A 17305-nucleotide genomic window follows, 5' to 3' on the forward strand; every position below is an offset into this window, starting at 1 on the left:
GTGTATCCGCCTCGAGCTCTTGACGGTCCGCGTTGCAGAATTGGAGCTGAAGGTGGATTCACTCTGGAGCATCCACGATGCTGAGAATGACGTGAGTATCACGTGTAGTGAGTTGGTCTTACCGCAGGAGAAGGGTCCACAGCCAGATATGGAATGGAAGACCAACAGGAAGAGCAGTGCAAGAAAGATAGTGCAGGAGTCCCCTGTGGTCATCCCCCTGCAAAACAGATACACTGCTTTGAGTACTGTTGGGGAGGATGACTCATCAGGGGAGGGCAGCAGCAGCCAAGTTCATGGCACCGTAGGTGGCTCTGCTGCAAAGGAGGGCAGGAAAAAGAGTGGGAGCGCGATAGTGATAGGGGATTCGATGGTGAGGGGAATAGATAGGCGTTTCTGCGGACGCAACCGAGACTCCAGGATGGTATGTTGCCTCCCTGGTGCAAGGGTCAAGGATGTCTCGGAGCGGGTGCAGGACATTCTGAAATGGGAGGGAGAACAGCCAGTTGTCGTGGTGCACATTGGTACCAACGACATAGGTAAAAAAAGGGATGAGGTCCTACGAAAAGAATTTAAGGAGCTAGGAGCTAAATTAAAAAGTAGGACCTCAAAAGTAGTAATCTCGGGATTGCTACCAGTGCCACGTGCTAGTCAGAGTAGGAATCGCAGGATAGCGCAGATGAATACATGGCTTGAGCAGTGGTGCAGCAGGGAGGGATTCAAATTCTTGGGGCATTGGAACCGGTTCTGGGGGAGGTGGGACCAGTACAAACCGGACGGTCTGCACCTGGGCAGGTCCGGAACCAATGTCCTAGGGGGAGTGTTTGCTAGTGCTGTTGGGGAGGAGTTAAACTAATATTGCAGGGGGATGGGAACCTATACAGGGAGACAGAGGGAAACAAAAAGGAAGCAAAAGCAAAAGACAGAAAGGAGATGAGGAAAAGTGGAGGGCAGAGAAACCCAAGGCAAAGAACAAAAAGGGCCACTGTACAGCAAAATTCTAAAAGGACAAAGGGTGTTAAAAAAACAAGCCTGAAGGCTTTGTGTCTTAATGCAAGGAGTATCCGCAATAAGGTGGATGAATTAATTGTGCAAATAGATGTTAACAAATATGATGTGATTGGGATTACGGAGACGTGGCTCCAGGATGATCAGGGCTGGGAACTCAACATCCAGGGGTATTCAACATTCAGGAAGGATAGAATAAAAGGAAAAGGAGGTGGGGTAGCATTACTGGTTAAAGAGGAGATTAATGCAATAGTTAGGAAAGACATTAGCTTGGATGATGTGGAATCTATATGGGTGGAGCTGCAGAACACTAAAGGGCAAAAATCGTTAGTGGGAGTTGTGTACAGACCTCCAAACAGTAGTAGTGATGTTGGGGAGGGCATCAAACAGGAAATTAGGAGTGCATGCAATAAAGGTGCAGCAGTTATAATGGGTGACTTTAATATGCACATAGATTGGGCTAGCCAAACTGGAAGCAATACGGTGGAGGAGGATTTCCTGGAATGCATAAGGGATGGTTTTCTAGACCAATATGTCGAGGAACCAACTAGGGGGGAGGCCATCTTAGACTGGGTGTTGTGTAATGAGAGAGGATTAATTAGCAATCTCATTGTGCGAGGCCCCTTGGGGAAGAGTGACCATAATATGGTGGAATTCTGCATTAGGATGGAGAATGAAACAGTTAATTCAGAGACCATGGTCCAGAACTTAAAGAAGGGTAACTTTGAAGGTATGAGGCATGAATTGGCTAAGATAGATTGGCTAATGTTACTTAAGGGGTTGACTGTGGATGGGCAATGGCAGACATTTAGAGAACGCATGGATGAATTACAACAATTGTACATTCCTGTCTGGCGTAAAAATAAAAAAGGGAAGGTGGCTCAACCGTGGCTATCTAGGGAAATCAGGGATAGTATTAAAGCCAAGGAAGTGGCATACAAATTGGCCAGAAATAGCAGCGAACCTGAGGACTGGGAGAAATTTAGAACTCAGCAGAGGAGGACAAAGGGTTTGATTAGGGCAGGGAAAATGGAGTACGAGAAGAAGCTTGCAGGGAACATTAAGGCGGATTGCAAAAGTTTCTATAGGTATGTAAAGAGAAAGAGGTTAGTAAAAACAAATGTAGGTCCCCTGCAGTCAGAATCAGGGGAAGTCATAACGGGGAACAAAGAAATGGCAGACCAATTGAACAAGTACTTTGGTTCAGTATTCACTAAGGAGGACACAAACAACCTTCCGGATATAAAAGTGGTCAGAGGGTCTATTAAAGAGGAGGAACTGAGGGAAATCTTTATTAGTCGGGAAATTGTGTTGGGGAAATTGATGGGATTGAAGGCCGATAAATCCCCAGGGCCTGATGGACTGCATCCCAGAGTACTTAAGGAGGTGGCCTTGGAAATAGCGGATGCATTGACAGTCATTTTCCAACATTCCATTGACTCTGGATCAGTTCCTATCGAGTGGAGGGTAGCCAATGTAACCCCACTTTTTAAAAAAGGAGGGAGAGAGAAAGCAGGGAATTATAGACCGGTCAGCCTGACCTCAGTAGTGGGTAAAATGATGGAATCAATTATTAAGGATGTCATAGCAGCGCATTTGGAAAATGGTGACATGATAGGTCCAAGTCAGCATGGATTTGTAAAAGGGAGATCATGCTTGACAAATCTTCTGGAATTTTTTGAGGATGTTTCCAATAAAGTGGACAAAGGAGTACCAGTTGATGTGGTATATTTGGACTTTCAGAAGGCTTTCGACAAGGTCCCACACAGGAGATTAATGTGCAAAGTTAAAGCACATGGGATTGGGGGTAGTGTGCTGACGTGGATTGAGAACTGGTTGTCAGACAGGAAGCAAAGAGTAGGAGTAAATGGGTACTTTTCGGAATGGCAGGCAGTGACTAGTGGGGTACCGCAGGGTTCTGTGCTGGGGCCCCAGCTGTTTACATTATACATTAATGATTTAGACGAAGGGATTAAATGTAGTATCTCCAAATTTGCGGATGACACTAAGTTGGGTGGCAGTGTGAGCTGCGAGGAGGATGCTATGAGGCTACAGAGTGACTTGGATAGGTTAGGTGAGTGGGCAAATGCGTGGCAGATGAAGTATAATGTGGATAAATGTGAGGTTATCCACTTTGGTGGTAAAAACAGAGAGACAGACTATTATCTGAATGGTGACAGATTAGGAAAAGGGAAGGTGCAACGAGACCTGGGTGTCATGGTACATCAGTCATTGAAGGTTGGCATGCAGGTACAGCAGGCGGTTAAGAAAGCAAATGGCATGTTGGCCTTCATAGCGAGGGGATTTGAGTACAGGGGCAGGGAGGTGTTGCTACAGTTGTACAGGGCCTTGGTGAGGCCACACCTGGAGTATTGTGTACAGTTTTGGTCTCCTAACTTGAGGAAGGACATACTTGCTGTTGAGGGAGTGCAGCGAAGATTCACCAGACTGATTCCCGGGATGGTGGGACTGACCTATCAAGAAAGACTGAATCAACTGGGCTTGTATTCACTGGAGTTCAGAAGAGTGAGAGGGGACCTCATAGAAACGTTTAAAATTCTGACGGGTTTGGACAGGTTGGATGCAGGAAGAATGTTCCCAATGTTGGGGAAGTCCAGAACCAGGGGTCACAGTCTAAGGATAAGGGGTAAGCCATTTAGGACCGAGATAAGGAGAAACTTCTTCACCCAGAGAGTGGTGAACCTGTGGAATTCTCTACCACAGGAAGTAGTTGAGGCCAATTCACTAAATATATTCAAAAGGGAGTTAGATGAAGTCCTTAGTACTCGGGGGATCAAGGGGTATGGCGTGAAAGCAGGAAGTGGGTACTGAAGTTTCATGTTCAGCCATGAACTCGTTGAATGGCGGTGCAGGCTAGAAGGGCTGAATGGCCTGCTCCTGCACCTATTTTCTATGTTTCTATAAGAGCTATCCAGCCTAATCCCACTTTCCAGCTCTTGGTCTGTAGCCCTGTAGGTTATGGCACTTTAAGTGCACATCCAAGTATCTTTTAAATGTAGTGAGAGTTTCTGTCTCGACCACCCTTTCAGGCAGAGTTCCAGACCCCCACCACCCTCTGGGTGAAGAATCCTCCCCTCAAATCTCCTCTAAACCTCCCCCCAATTACTTTAAATCTAGGCCCCCTGGTTGTTGACCTTTCTGCCAAGGGAAACAGGTCTTTCCTATCCACTCTATCCAGGCTCCTCATAATTTTATACACCTCAATCAGGTCTCCCCTCAGCCTCCTCTGTTCCAAAGAAAACACATTCAGCATCTCCAATCTTTCCTCATAGTCGAAATTCTCTAGTCCAGGCAACATTCTTGTAAATATCCTCTGCACCCTTTCCAGTGCAATCACATCTTTTCTGTAATGTCGTGACCAGAACTGCACACAGTACGCCACCTGTGGCTTAACCAGTGTTTTATACAGTTCAAGCATAAACTCCTTGCTCTTATATTCCATGCCTCGACTTATAAAGGCAAGTATTGCATATGCTTTCTTAACAACCTTATCTACTTGGCCTGCTACCTTCAGGGATCTGTGGACCTGCACTCCAAGGTCTCTTTGTTCCTCTACACTTATCAGTGTCGTGCCATTTAATATGTATTCCCTTGCCTTGTTAGACACCCCACATGCATTATCTCACACTTATCCCGATTGAATTCCATTTGCCACTGTTCTGCCCACCTGATCAGTCCATTGATATCTTCCTGCAGTCTATAGCTTTCTTCTTCATTATCAACCACACAGCCTATTTTAGTGTCATCTGGAAACTTCTTAATCATACCCCCAACATTTAAGTCCAAGTCATTGATATATACTACAAAAAGCAAGGGACCCAGCACTGAGCCCTGCAGAACCCCACTGAAAAAAGCCTTCGAGTCACAAAAACACCCATCAACCATTACCCTTTGCTTCTTGCCTCTGAGCCAATTTTAGATCCAACTTGCCACTTTGCTCTGGATCCCATGGGCTATTACTTTCATGACCAGTCTGCCATGTGGAACCTTATCAAAAGCTTTGCTAAAATCCATATACACTACATATACGCACTGCTCTCATCGACCCTCCTGGTTACCTCCTCGAAAATTCAATCAAGTTAGTCAGACACGGCAGTCCCTTGACAAATCCGTGCTGACTGTCCTTGATTAATCCATGTCTTTCCAAATGAAGATTTATCCTGTCCCTCAAGACTTTTCAAATAATTTTCCCACCACTGAGGTTAGGCTGACTGGCCTGTAATTACTTGGCCTATCCCTTTCTCCCATTTTAAACAATGATACATTAGCAGTCCTCCAGTCCTTTGGCAATTCACCTGTAGCCAGAGAGGATTGGAACATGATGGTCAGAGCCTCTGCTATTTCCTCTTTAGCTTCACTTAACAGCCTGGGATACATTTCATCTGGGCCTGGGTTTTATCCACTTTCCAAGTTGCTAAGCCCCTTAATTCTTCCTCTCTCATATGTTTATCCCGTCTAATATTTAGCACTCCTCCCTCATCACAAAGTTTGCATCGCCCCTTGCTTTTGTGGAAACAGATGCAAAGTATTCATTAAGAATCCTACCCACATTTTCCACCTCCACAAACAGATTTCCTTAATGGTCACTAATAGGCACCACTCTTTCTCTAGTTATCCTCTTGCTCTTATTGTATTTATAAAAACATCTTAGGGTTTTCCCTTATTTTACTTGCTCTGTACCCTCAGGATCTCCTCCTTGAATGCCTCCCACTGCTCTCACAATGATTTTTCATCAAGTAGCCGTTTCCAGTCCACTTTGGTCAAATTCCATCTCAGCTCAGCAAAATTGGTTTTACCCCAATTAAGAACTTTTATTCTTGGTCCCCCTTTGTCATTTTCCATAACTACCCTAAATCTTACTGAATTATAATCATTAGCACCAAAATGCTCTCCCACTGATACCACTTCCACCTGCCCCTCTTCATTCCCCAAAACCAAGTCTAGAACCGCCCCCTCCCTTGTTGGGCTTGTTACATACTGGCTAAAGAAGTTCTCCTGAATGCATTTTAGTAATTCCGCATCCTCTGTACCATTCACACTACCATTTTCCCAGTTAATATTAGGGTAGTTGAAATCTCCCACTATGACAGCGCGATAGTTTTTGCACTTCATAGCAATTTTCCCACATGTTTGTTCTTCTGTCTCCCTCTGACTGCTTGGGGGTTGATAGTACACTCTTAGTAATATGATTGCCCCATTTTTGTTCTTTAATTCAATCCATATGGCCTTGTTTGATGACCCCTCTAACATATCATCCCTTCTCACAGCTGTAATTGTTCCTTTAATTAATACTGCAAACCTCCTCCTTTTTTACCCCCATCTCTATCCTGTCTGAAAACCCTGTAACCAGGAATGTTGAACTGCCATATCTGCCCTTCTTTCAGCCATGTCTCAGTAATAGCTATAATATCGTACTCCCAAGTGTCAACCTATGCTCTCAGCTCATCTGCCTTATTCCCTATATTCTTTGCATTGAAGTATATACCATTTAGTATTGCCAAACTCCCCTGTGGTCTATTTCTCAGCTCTTGTTTTCTCTGTCTTCCAAATTCACTTTCTACTTCTACTTCTCTGCTGCCCAATTCCAGCTTTGCTTCTCTCCCCACTGAATCTATTCTCTGGATCCCATCACCCTGCCAAGCTTTTTTAAACCCTCCCCAACAACACTAGCAAAACCTCCCGCAAGGATACTGGTCCTGGCTCTGTTGAGGTGTAACCCGTCTGGCTTGTACTCCTCCAGAAACAGTCCCAATGCCTCAGGAATCTAAAACCCTCCCGCCTGCACCATTTCTTTAGCCGCGTATTCACCTCCTATTTCTGTACTCCCTAGCACATGGCACTGGCAGTAATCCGGAGATTACTACCTTTTGAAGTCCTGCTTTTTAATTTCTCTCCTAGCTCCTTAAACTCTGCTTGCAGGACCTCATCCCTCTTTCTACCTATGTCATTGGTACCGATATGGACCACAATCTCAGGCTGTTCTCCCTCTCCCCCCAGAATGTCTTGCAGCTGTTCGGTGACATCCTTGACCCTGGCACCAGGGAGGCAACATACTATCCTGGAGTCACGTCTGCTGCCACAGAAAGGCCTGTCTGCTCCCCTGACTATTGAATCCCCTACCACTATTGCTCTTCCATTCCTCTTCCTCCCCCCTGTGCAGCTGAGCCACCCGTGGTACCATGGACTTGGCTCTGGCTGCACTCCCCAGAGGCACCTCAACAGTACTCAGAAGAGAATACTGGTCGGAGAGTGAGATGGACTCAGGGGACTCCTGGATCTTAATGAATGGTAGAGCAAGCTCAAAGGGGCCTACTCCTTTTCCTATGTTTCAAGCTACCACTAACAAAAGTATCAAAGCCTGGCCAGTGTCCATGGAATTGCACCCCTAAATCAACACCTTCTGGAGAGGAGAGGAGAAAAACTAGGCGGAAAATAAAGTAAAAGACAGTATACAAACAGAGCTGTCAAGCTTGGGGAAAATTAGAAATCAGTTTTCTGATGAAATAGAGTGAGATAGATTTCAAACCATGTTAATTATACAGAAGATGGTTTTATTTTTAAAAGTGGAATATGCCAAAATGAGTGAGATTTTTAAACAAGATCCTAACATCCCCAATTGTAGTATCCAATTGTTTCTGGAATGATTCCAGAGTTTTTGTCTCCATTACTCTATCTGGAAGTTTATTTTATAAGCTGATCACTCTTTGTTTGAAGAAGAACTTCCTAATAGCTATCCTAAAAGTAACTTTTACTCAGCATAATACGTTTTTCCCGACTGAAAGCGATAAAGAACTATTTATGTAGCAAAAGCATCTAAACGGCCTGACACGATCTCGAGCGAGCTTGAGGTTTATCTGAAGGTCAGCTCTCATATTGTATAAGACTTTGCTGCAGCTGAAGCATGAAAAGCTAGTTTCTGAGTAATCATGTACTGAAATAACATAGGTGTTTCCAGATCTTTACAATCGTTCAATGTAATTTTTCTTTTGTTACCTAATGCGTATTGTTGGAGCGGATTTTTGGACATATACTTGACTAGTATACGGGACCAAACATTTGTTTTTATTTTCCCCTTTAATTAATTTTGTAAGGGAAAATACTGATGCATTATGCTTTATATAAAAAAACACAGTTAGACTTCAAGGTATGCTGGTCTTGAGTTATGGAGATAGGAAAGTGAGATAATGAATGACTGGAGATATAAGTGGGGGTATGTTTGTCTATACCGGTGCCTAAAAACCTGCACTTGTTTATAATGCCCTGTCACAATGCGAGGCTGGTTTATATCAAGAGCTCAGCCTTGGATAGTAATTGTATGAAAAGCTTTGTAAACCTTGTAATGTGATGATTAGACTTAAGGACTAGTGCTAAAGCATGTGATGTAAAGTGAGGTAATTTGTAAGATAAAAGAACCTCACTGGAGATACCAAATTGAGAAGCTGGTTCAGAGACAGGGGTCTCTAACACTTCTCCCAAAGCTTTGTCTCCGATTTAATAAACCTCTCTTTATATATTATACAGTCTCAGAAATATTTTTCCACAACAAAATGGCGTCACGAACAGGATACTGTCCGATCAGACATGATCACTTAAGACAGTATCTGGAATCTGGTGTTAGAGACTGAAAAGAGAGATGTACGGGCACGACGGGATAGTGTATAAGATACGAGTAAGTAGATAGCGGGAAGAGGCTGACTAACCAGTTTGAGTTGTCCCTTTAGTAAATAAGGTCGATGTGGAAGGGAACTGATCACTCCAACCTAGAGCCGAAACTCCGGTGGTAAAGAAACACGCTAGCTTTGTTGCGAAGACAAAGGGTCTCCACAGAGTAGTCATGGCCGTGAGTATTACAGAAACAAAGGGAAACGTCCGAGACTGGCGAACATGGAAGGTAAGGAAGGGAATGTAAAACGCGGGCTGCCCGGGTCATTAATTAATTCCTATCATTAATTGTAACTTGCGTAATTACGTAATGCCATAAAAAAGCTGATAGTGACTATCTTAAGTGACATATTGATCCAGACATAAACTTTATTGAATGAAGAGAGACTTTTGTGAGTGTCTATTTTGAATGAAGAGAGTACTTGAGTGATTTTGACTGCAGAATGAATGAAAACCTGTTTGGGAAGGTGTGGAGTTGCCTGCCTGTTTTAGCTCCACCCACTTTTTCCAAACAGAGTGAATTTTTTTTTAACCCTTCGTAGTGTTGTCCTGTATGTGGAAGTTTAAGAAACTGTGAACCTTATGGTATTACATTTTAAGTTAGAAATGAAGGTGTGGATATATTCGGATGATAAGTTACGGAGCTAGGAAATGCACAAAGGATAGGTTTGTTGAGTAAAAGATAAAAAAATACATGGTCCCGGTAGTAAAAAAAAAAGAATTTATTTGACACGCTCACTTACTTGTCGAAAGAAAATATGCAATTGGGTTGAAAGACATAAATTTAGTCTAGGAATGAGATAAAGAATGCCTTTTAAAACGCTCCCATTTTCCTTTGTGTAAAACCTTGACACAAAAGCTTCTAGCTCAGTAAAAAAAAAAGAGTTTTAAATTTAGAAATACCTTCAGGGATCAGGTCAAACTCCTGGGCAAGTGGTGAGCTATCTGTGAAGGTGTAAAAGGGACTTTTGAAAAAGGCTAAAACAGTAAGCTTTAGCAGTTTAGAAAAGAAAAAGATAAAGCAGGAAAATGTCTCTGCCACGGGAACAGGAGGAGGGCAGAAAAGGGGGACTTGCCATAATTGTGGAAAACCAGGCCATTTTGCCAGGGAATGCAAAGGGAAAGGCAGTGAAAAGCAATGTACGTATTGTGGTAAGAAAGGGCACCTGGAAGCGACATGCTATGGTAAAAATGGCTATCCTAATAAGGCAAGGACCCTGTCAGAACAGGAATACCAGAAGTGGCAGGCGTACAAAGCCACCCGGTGATGTCCGGCGGCCCCTGTACAAAGTAAAAAGGAGGGAAGGATATATGTGTCTGCACTAGTAGGGAGCCGACAGTGTGAGATGCTAGTGGACACGGGAGCCTCAATATCCATTACCAATATGCCCCTTCCCGTCATTGACAAGAAGGCTCTGATAAACGGAATAGATGGACGGCCCACACTGGCCTATCTGAGCACCACCCAATTGGTGGAAATTGATAACTTATATATACCCATGAGATTTTACATATGCAAGAATCATGAGGGAATTTAAGGCCCTGATTGATTGCAGCAAGGGGAAACTGACATGGCCAAAGGCGATGGCAGTAAGGGAGATTTAGGACAGATAGCCCACCATGTGGAAAGTATAGGTGTAGCTACAGCCACAAAAATTGACTGGCTTATCGGGACTGGAGGGTATGGAGGCATATGTGCCTCTGTGTCCGGGGTCTGGGCACAGACAAAATTGGATACTGGAAAGGCAAAGATGGATCCTATTAAAGTCCCTGGACCACCTCATAAATCACACCGACAATACCCTATAAGACCTGAAGCTAGAACAGCGGTTGTAGAAATAGTAAAAGGGCTAGTGGAAAAGGGTATCTTAAAAGAAACAGTTAGCACCACTAACTCCCCAACATTGCCGGTAGGGAAACCAGATGGGAGTTATAGACTCACTATCGACTACACTGCCCTTAACAAGGTCACCCCCCAAATTACACCCGATAGTGGCCAGCCCCTCCACAATTCTTAATGGATTATCCCCTGAACATAAGATCTTTACAGTCCTGGACATAGCCAATGGTTTTTGGGCCCTTCCCCTCGACCCAGAATCACAAGAAAAATTTGCCTTCACGGTGGAGGATAAACAATATACTTGGACCCGATTACCACAAGGATTCCATAATAGTCCTGCCATATTCCATCGAGTCATGAGTGATATACTAAAACAAATAGAGGTATCGGCAGGAAATAGTACTTTACAATATGTCGACGACATATTAATAGCCTCAGAAACCAAGGAAGGACATCAGGCAACCCTATACTTAGTATTAAGGGCTCTGGAAATGGCGGGCCTTAAGGTTAACCCCAAAAAGGCCCAGGTAGGGAAATCCCAGGTCCTGTACCTAGGGTACTGCCTCTCAAAGGGGCTGAAAGAAATGCCCTCGGATAGGAAAAAGGCTGTCAAGGACATGCCTAGACTAATAACGGTAAGGGGGGTGAGGAAGGTACTGGGCCTCTTTAATTACAGCCGGAACTTTATCCCTGATTTTGTAAAAATTGCTGAGCCAATACAAAGATTAGTGAAAGGGGGGATCCCGGCCCTAGACCTCATAGAGTGGGGCCCTGAACAAGAACAGGCGTATAGTAAACTCAAGTCAGAACTAGTCTCCGCACCTGGATTGGGACTGCCTGACATGGGTAAGGATTTCCACATCCACTGTAACAATGAAGGTGGGTTCTATATGGCCGTGGTCACCCAAGATCACGGGGATAAAAGGAGGCCTATAGCCTATTACTCTACCACCGAAAGCCCGGTGGTGACTGGGTTATCCAGATGTATAGCCGAGCTAGATTGCGCAGCTTGGGCGGTAAAAAATAAGCGAGCCTGTGGTGATGACTGGAAACATCATTCTCCACACTAAACACACATTGGTAGAAATGTTAAACACAGGAAAACTGAGAACCGTATCTAATATGAGACGGGCAAAGTGGGAAGCAGTCCTCTTAACACCCAACAAAGCGGTAACCATAATTAGGGATGTAGGAAACAACTCCGCAGAAGGTATGATGGGTGAAGGGGAACCCCACTTTTGCGAGGAGGTATGTGAGGATATGGAAGAGGATAGAATAAAAGACGCCCCCCTTCAAACTGCAGAGCAAACCTTGTTTGTGGACGGCTCACGAAAATACGTAGAGGGACTACCTCGTACCGGATGGGCCATAGTTAACCAGGATCTAGAGACAGTTGAATCAGGGCAAATTAATGGGGGGTCGTCAGCTCAAGTGGCAGAACTGGTAGCCCCTCACCCGGGCACTGGAATTATCGGAAAATAAGATTGTTAATATCTATATGGACAGTAGATATGCATTCGGGGTAGTACACGATTATATGACAGCATGGGGGAGGAGGGGTTTTATCACAACTAGCGGACATCCCATAAAGCATCAGCTGAGAATAGAAGCTCTTTTAGCAGCCAGTAATAAACCAAAACAGGTAGCGGTTATTAAAATTAGAGCCCACAGGAGGGAGCCGGACCGAACCAGTCCAGATTGGCTGAGTCACCAGGGAAATAAAGCTGCAGACGTAGCTGCACAGAAGGCATTAGAACAGGAAGAGTGTGAGGAAGCCTCAGTCAGTGCCGCTGGGGCCCGAGACCAACAGATAAGGATTGAGAAACTACACCAGGACACTTCTGAGGAGGAAATAGGTATGTGGACAAAGCAGGGCGCAATGCAAGGGAAGGATAACGTTTGGGGACGAAACGACAAGGTAATGGCGCCTGAATGCATACAGAATACCTTATTGGAGTTGCACCATGGCCTGTCACATTCAGGATGAGAGGCCATGACCGGGAGTCTTGGGAGAGATTGGTGGTGGAAAGGGATGGGGAGAGATATCGCCAAATATTGCCATCGATGCGTTACGTGCGCACAATATAATCCAGGCAGGCCCATTAAAATTAAAATGGGACACCAGCCCCGTCCATGGGGACCATGGGAACACGTACAAATGGATTTCACAGGTCCTTTGCCCCATCCCATGGAAAAATATATTGCCTAGTGATTATAGATCAATTTACCCGGTGGGTGGAAGCTTTCCCCACACGTGATTGCACTGCCTCAACAGTGGCAAGGATATTCCGACCAAGGCACCCACTTCACCGGGAAGATTGTAAAAACAATATGCCAGCTGATGGGCATAAAACAAAAATTCCACATCCCCTACCATCCGCAGAGTTCTGGGATGGTAGAGCGCATGAACCGTACCCTTAAGAACGCCCTGGCAAAGGCCATGCAAACGTCAGGAAAAACATGGACGGAAGTATTACCCATTATATTGATGAAGTTCAGAGCCACGACAAACCGGACAACCGGATTAACCCCTTATGAACTAATGACAGGAAGGGCGATGCAATTACCAGAAAACATCATAACAGCGGGGGGGCCGATGTAGGCCCATTAAATGACAAAATAAAACGGTATGTTTTGGAACTAAATACTCAATTAAAAGGGATGCGTAAATTAGTTAGGGACAATCAGGAAGAAAGAGATGTGGAAGCAGAGCTTACAAAGCTCCCTGAAGTCCCGTTGGCGGGAAGTCGTGTTATGGTAAGGGTCCTCCCGGGAAAACCGGGGTTTGCCCCAAAATGGATAGGACCGTATGAGGTTATAATCAGCAGGGACACTTGTGCCTGCATCGATGTTAAAGGGAACGGACAATGGAAGCATCGGACCCAGCTTAAGGTTTTTGAATCAGCCGTTTAAGCACACGTATTAGTTATTGTTGTTTGTCTATTTACAGATTGACAGCAAGAGATTCTTCAAGCAAGCCATACGGCCATTTTGCCTTTGACTATTTGTTAATTATAGAGTAATAAGATGAAACTATATATTGCGATCGGTGCGATTATCATAGTTTGTGTTAGGTCCGGCCTGCTAGCTAGACCGAAACGAGAGTTACATGTGAATACCTTTTTGTACATGTCTTATGTTTATGCGCAAAATGAGAACTTTTCCAGTTGCTGGGTATGTTCGCACATCCCCATACATAGCAAAGGAGGCATCCCTTTGAGGTCAATCTCCCTTAACATTTCGGAAGTAGCGGAGTGTGTAATAAAGAAACATGGAGATAGGGGGGTTACCTTTTGGATGCATTGACGGATGGTACCAGCCGGAATACAATAGGTCGGCACGACCCCCGTTCCTGGTTTTGACCAACACCTCAGGAGTTGGAAGGCCCGCCGCTGACATTTGTTTCAATAGAAACCTGACCGGTGAGGAAACAGGTTTTGTAGCAGGATATAGCAATTGTACGCAATACTTTAACCTCACCAGGTGGAACATAACAGGTAGCGAAACAACAAACCAGGGGTTTTTTGAAATAGAGGGTTTGAAGAATCAGACAAGTAGCCAGGACTGGGACCCTAAGATTAGGTGGCGATGGGGGCTGAGAGAGAGATTGGGATCGAATCTAACAGCATACAATGGCACTTATTTTGTGTGCGGGCATAAGGCCTACCCCTGGTTGCCTCAGAACTGGAGGGGGTCCTGTTATTTGGGATATGTGGTCCCTTTTGTCAGACGGGTACGTACTTTAGCAGAAGTACAGACACCAGGTCGACTAAGACGAGATCTTACCCCGGTAGAGAGGCTATTTGGGGTCATGATGCTCCCATTCGGGATAGGACGCACCATGGATGAATTACGTAACCTAGAGAGGGTACTGGAACAGATAGTTAATGACACTGCTGAAGCAATGGAGGGCATAACGGCTGAAATGGTAGCCATACGCACAATGGTACTCCAGAACCGAATGGCCCTAGATTGTATACTAGCACAAAGTGGGGGCACATGTGCCTTAATTGGAGCTGAATGTTGCACTTACATTCCCGATAATTCAGAAAACATAACCAACCTCGCTGATCACATAAGAAGGGAGGTAATGAAGTTATCCATGACAGCAGGAGGATCTGGCTGGTTTGACTGGCTGTTAGGGGAATCCTGAGGGTCCTATCTTATGCATGGAGTAATTATTCTGGTTGTAATAATAATTACTTGCTGTCTGATTATCGGGTGTTTTAATATCTGCTGTAAAGTTATGATGGCCCGACTGATGCCAGTAGCCAGTGTAATCGCCGAAGAAGAAGCACACCTGATGGAAATACCTGAAGACACCAAGGATGAAGAAACAGACGACGATGACACCGACCACTATCTTTGAAGGGTAGCCTAGAGCTACAGGCAAGGTGGACATACGGAACATCAGGGAAGTAACATACCCCAAAGGACGAATATATGCCACCATCCTACTATCATTGTGATCATCTATATTTTGTGAACATCCTCTAGGACCAAAAGGGGGAATATTGTTGGAGCGGATTTTTGGACATATACTTGACTAGTATTCGGGACCAAACATTTGTTTTTATTTTCCCCTTTAATGAATTTTGTAAGGGACAATACTGATGCATTATGCTTTATATAAAAAAACACAGTTAGACTTCAAGGTATGCTGGCCTTGAGTTATGGAGATAGGAAAGTGAGATAATGAATGACTGGAGATATAAGTGGGGGTATGTTTGTCTATACCGGTGCCTAAAAGCCTGCACTTGTTTATAATGCCCTGTCACAATGCGAGGCTGGTTTATATCAAGAGCTCAGCCTTGGATAGTAATTGTATGAAAAGCTTTGTAAACCTTGTAATGCAATGATTAGACTTAAGGACTAGTGCTAAAGCATGTGATGTAAAGTGAGGTAATTTGTAAGATAAAAGAACCTCACTGGAGATACCAAATTGAGAAGCTGGTTCAGAGACAGGGGTCTCTAACACTTCTCCCAAAGCTTTGTCTCCGATTTAATAAACCTCTCTTTATATATTATACAGTCTCAGAAATATTTTTTCACAACAGTATAATTTTGCCAACTATTTCTACGTTAACTATTGCAAACATGCCTTTCCTGTGCCTATGTGTGCGGAGTTGATAATAAATTACATAGGTAGTATTTAGTATAATTATCTAGTAAAATGCAAGGGTCTCAAATTGAACCTTTGCATGGGGCTCAGACAAAGCAAATACTGACCCCACTTAGTTGGGATATCTTTGTTTGAAGAGGGCATGTCGCAAAATGAAGGAGTCTGACTGCAAATGCATAAGGCTAGATTGGTCTGTGCATGGGTGCTCCCATGCAGATACAATGTCATTCTGAGACTGCAGAGCACTACAGCTTTAAATCTACTGTTTGAAGTGCAGTCCTGTTACTTTCCTTTCTTTTATCAGCTCTTTGGTTATTCTACACCAGGCAACCAGATGGTATCCCACGGCAACAGAAACAAAGCCTCCTCTGGCTGGTAATGACAGGCTCAAACAGATTCATTTCTACACAGTAGTCTAAAGCAGAGGGCACTAATCACAAAGCCTTCGTTACTTCTGTACGATGGAGCTGTGTCGAGGACCGCATGTTGAGAAAGTCCCCACTGCCCAGGTAAACTTACAATCAGCATGATAATACTTAGCACTTGTTTATGAAAGAGCAACTCTAATCGGTTTTGTAAATGTGATTTTCCTCTTCTCCTACCCCACATTTCAACTTAATGTTGGTACTCAGTGTTCCCAGCATCCGCGATTCTCTCAAGAAGTAAAGAATGATCAAACAAAAGAGAAGAAAAACAGTCAGCCATTTCTCTGAAGCTAATTCATCATCATAGGCAGTCCCTTGGAATCGAGGAAGACTTGCTTCCACTCCTGAAGTGAGTTCTTTGGTGGCTAAACAGTGCAGTACGAGAATCACAGACTCCGTCACAGGTGGGGCAGGGAGGCTTTGAGGGTGTCCTTGTAGCGTTTCCTCTGCCCACCTTTGCTCGTTTGCCGTGAGGGAGCTCCGAGTAGAGCACTTGCTTTGGGAGTCTCGTGTCTGGCATGTGAACTATGTGGCCTGCCCAGCGGAGCTGATCGACTGTGGTCAGTGCTTCAATGCTGGGGATGTTAGCCTGAATGAGGACTCTGATGTTGGTGCGCCTGTCCTCCCAGGGGATTTGTAGGATCTTACGGAGACATCATTGGTGATATTTCTCCAGCAACTTAAGGTGTCTACTGTACATGGTCCATGTCTCTGAGCCATACACGAGGCAGGTATTACTGCAGCCCTGTAGACCATGAGCTTAGCAGCAGTTTTGAGGGCCTGGTCTTCAAACACTCTTTTCCTCCAACGGCCGAAGGTTGCACTGGCGCACTGGAGATGGTGTTGGATCTCGTTGACAATGTCTGCTCTTGTTGATAAGAGGCTCCCGAGATATGGGAAGTGGTCCACGGTGTCCAGGATCTTGATGACTGGGGGGCAGTGCTGTGCGGTGAGGACAGGCTGGTGGAGGATCTTTGTCTTACGTATGTTTAGTGTAAGGCCCATGCTTTTGTACACCTAAATAAATATGTCGACTATGTCCTGGAGTGCAGCCTCTGTATGTACGCAGAGGCAGGCGTCATCTGCGTACTGTAGCTTGATGACAGAGATTGGGGTGGTCTTGGATCTGGCCTGGAGACAGCGCAAGTTGAACAGGTTCCCACTGGTTCTGTAGTTTAGTTCCACTCCAGCGGGGAGCTTGTTGACTGTGAGGTGGAGCATGGCGGCGAG

This window comes from Pristiophorus japonicus, chromosome 10, assembly GCF_044704955.1.
Source record: "Pristiophorus japonicus isolate sPriJap1 chromosome 10, sPriJap1.hap1, whole genome shotgun sequence".
NCBI lineage: Eukaryota > Metazoa > Chordata > Chondrichthyes > Pristiophoridae > Pristiophorus > Pristiophorus japonicus.